The sequence below is a fragment of the Lolium perenne genome, chromosome 4 (assembly GCF_019359855.2).
Source record: "Lolium perenne isolate Kyuss_39 chromosome 4, Kyuss_2.0, whole genome shotgun sequence".
NCBI classification, from domain to species: Eukaryota; Viridiplantae; Streptophyta; class Magnoliopsida; order Poales; family Poaceae; genus Lolium; species Lolium perenne.
In genome coordinates, this window is record NC_067247.2 from 264517628 (window position 1) to 264521380 (window position 3753).

General features: G+C 50.0%; 1 long non-coding RNA gene across 1 annotated transcript; it reads right to left on the bottom strand.

Annotated features, from left to right (window-relative positions):
- Positions 1-376: 376 nt before the first annotated feature.
- Positions 377-854, bottom strand: LOC127329839 (uncharacterized). Its single transcript, XR_007869030.2, has 3 exons — positions 781-854; positions 595-693; positions 377-503 (listed from the first exon to the last, which is right to left on the bottom strand). It is a non-coding gene; the product is annotated as an uncharacterized lncRNA (long non-coding RNA).
- Positions 855-3753: the final 2899 nt, after the last annotated feature.

Sequence of the window (3753 nt, forward strand, 5' to 3'; positions counted from 1 at the left end):
AGTAGTAGCAAGCAAATCCTAGTTCTAAGCTGACTAGCGGAGGAAGGACCCGGGCGGGGTGTGTCCGCCCACATCGTTGGCGAAACGAGCAACCCGGGGTTGCGCTCCGGTAGAAGCTGCAGAAGAACCACCTGGAGAAGGACCGGTGCTACGCCGAGGAGAAGTCGACGGAGAGGCACCGGGAGTAGTCCCAGGAGTAGTCCCTTGAGTAGTCGAAGGAGAGGCACCAGCAGAACGACCACCTTCATGAACCGGTGTGACCTCGCGCCCACCCGGCGAGGCCTGGTTCTCGGAGCATCCCGTTCCCTACGTGTTCCCTACATGTTAGCAACTTGCGATGCAAAGGGAAGTGGTAACTACCGGTTTGGCAAAGAACTTACCTCCGGTGTGGATCCGTAGTAAGTCGCAGCGAAAGCTGCCCTCGATGGCATGATAGGCATGTCCCCCGCCACGGTAACTCGAGCCGGTGGCGGTGTACCAGTAGACATAGAAATCATCATTTCCTGCAAGATAGGTTACAAGTTAGGCTTTGCAGAAATAAAGCATCAAACTGAGACTTGTCATCTACTTGCGAGAAGAAAGATTCAGACTTACTCCTATATACGCCATGTAGGCCGTATTCTGCCTATTCCACTGGGCAGCGGCCTGCTGATACGCTTCATTGCAGGCTTCGAAGGCCGCCTCGAACTCAGGCTACAATTTCAGAAACAATGAATCTCGTCAACACTTAGCCATGTATGAAGGAAAACCGGAAAGAGGATGAAAATGAGGAAAACTTACATCGTAGGCGGGTGGACGAGCAGGCCGTGGACGAGGCTGGGGGCTGTCGGCGGTGAGGGTATGCTTGAGACGCGTCTAGCTCGTGGCTGGGGTAGGCTTGACCGCCTTATTCAGAAAGGGGAAACGGCCATGCGGACGCTCGTGCCCCGACAGGACATACGACTCCTCGTCGATCGGAATGCTCAAGGGGTCATCCACCTCCGGGTGACGAGACAACACCATGTCGCAGTAGTCCTCCTTGGCGGCCTTGGCATTGCCGTAGTACTGTGGCTGAGGCAATGCGGGATTGGGCTTCGCACGCCGCATCATGTCATATATCTGGGCATCATGAAGCACCACCCCAGGTGGTGCCTCGGCCACCTGCATCGCAAAAAAGAAAAGTTATGCGTATCACAAATGAGACATGACGGGAAATGAAAGAAGATCGTTCCATGTATGTACATACCTTTTCCCCTTGAAGCGGGTGTAGTCGCGGCCTCCCGCGCAGTGTGTGCCACCGGTGCCTCGGTTCTCCATGTTACGCCTCGACTCGGCTGCAAACTCCTCGTCCAACCTGAGCCACCTCGCCCTAGTCAGCTCCTCCCATGCCTCCCTATGCTGCTCGGCCCACTCGGGACAAACCTGAAAACGCAATACTCAACTCAAGATAATCCAATGAAAACTTAGCAGCAATGTAGAATCTCATTGACATTTTACTCACCGACATGTACTCCTCAATGGTCATTGCCCATTCCTCCGTAGGTTGGTTACCAACATAGTACTCCTTCTTGACCCTCTTACCCTTGTTAGCCCAAAAGGCACTAGCACAGGTGACCTTTTGGTTGTACCACTGCTGCGGTGTCAACCTCTCGCAAGCGCCACGCAAAGTGAGACGCGCCTGCGTCTCATGCTCCGGGTCCACACGGTAGAAGCACTTCAATCATGCATAAATCAGTTGTGAAAGTCATGAGTTAGCACATTAGGGTCATCAACTATGAACGGTGCTCGAGAAATATATGCCTTACCCAGAACTTGGTGGTCACAGCCTCAGCAGCTGTCGCGAAGCCTACGGCAGGGGCATCCTCATAGTCCGCCCAAGTAGTGGCTAGCCTCGTCTCGCCACCGGGGACCATGCTAAGGGGAGTGTATCTGCCCGGCCAGAACTTCTTAATCAGAGCCCCAAGCAAGGTGTTAGGCTGGCGGGCGGGCTTGACCTCCCATGTCCAGTTGCTGCAAATAAATCACACATTAGTACAAATGCCAAATTGATTATTATGCCCAAGATGGAAAATACATGTTCGAAATTTCTGAAGTAGTACACTTACTCATCGCTCGAAGGAATGATAAGGATCTTGTCATCATGGGTCTTCGGCTCCTTCCTCGCATCGGGGACTCTAGCTTCTCCACGAATCTTCAAGGGCTTCGGCGCACCCCCACCCTCCATCACCTCCAACTCAGCCCTAGAGTCCGACTCGTGTGTAGACTCCGTCTCCATCTCCACCTCCCCACTAGACGGACCCTCTAGGAACAACTCAGGAGCCACGTCGCCAGAAGCGGAGGGTGGCTCGTCAAAGTCCATGTGTACCCCGCCGCCACCTCGTCCTCCTCGTCCTCGTCCTCCTCGTCCTCGTCCTCCATCGGTACCATCGTCGTAACGCGGATTGGGCACCGGGGCTCGATCACTCCGTCTAGTGGGTCTAGGAATATTCCTCTTCACCTGCGCCAGTGTCTTAAGCAAGCTCTCGGAGTCTGCCTTGCCGCTGCTCATATTGTTCAGTCACCTGCATTGAGAAGAATAAAACAGTTAAGCACAAAGACATATTATATGAAGATACTAAGAATAAAAGGCACAATGCAATTAAGAAGCATGTTGACATAATAAAATGAAGATACTAAGAATAAAAGGCACAATGCAATTAAGAAGCATGTTGACATAATAAAATGAAGATACTAAGAATAAAAGGCACAATGCAATTAAGAAGCATGTTGACAAATAAATACTAAGAATAAAAGACCCTCACCAGCCATCATCGCTCTCACGCTCACTCTCATACTCCGTCTCTTTCTCTTTCTCTTTCTCTGGATCACTATCACTATCACTATCTTGTGAGTACAAAGTTGAAGGGTCGACGGGTGGAGGCTCATCATAATTGTCATTCGCCTCAAGTAACTTCTCGAGCATAGATATGTCCTTTAGATCCACCACTGACTCACCACGAGTTTCTGCATCGTTCCCGAGGTCCTCTTGAACAAACGGTTCTAAAATATATTCCCCGAAGTCCTATTCCTCTTGATAGAAAATCCCCTCGTATGTCACGGGGTCAATGTTGTTGTAATCATCCTCAGAGGGAATCGGTAGGTTACCATGTGGCGATACCTGGAAGACGACTTCCCAACCCTTGAGTTCCGCTTTCTGGCATGGGTAGGGCAAATAATAAACTTGCTTGGCTTGGTGAGCCACAACAAAGACATCGGCTCCGCTATAGGTGGTTGAAGGCTTAACTTCAACTAACCCAATGGACTTATCACTTCTCTGTCCACCTATTGGGTCGAACCAATGACACTTGAACACGACGATATTGAGTTGCACGTTCGTACGATTGAATGTTAACTCGTATACACTTTGTAACCTTCTGTAGTAATCAAAGTTGTTGGCTCCTTTGGTGAAGACCCCAGTATTTATCGTTTTGGGATTCGCCCGGCCCTTCTGGTGCGTCTCTGGAAGCGAAACCCATTCACATCATACTTCTCATACTTGGTTACCTCACGGCTACAACCTTGGGAAACACATTTCAACTCATCTATCATATCAACGTTTCTCTCACGGCCCTACAAGAACATTTCAAATTTGTTGTGTGCATTAGTTACGTGTAATAAGAGGGACAAGTCACATGTTGCAATGTAAGAGGAAAGGTTAGAAATTACTTTTTCCATGAACCATGTCACAAAGTTTTTATTAATTCCGGGAGCACCCTCTTTCAGTAGAGTGTCCAT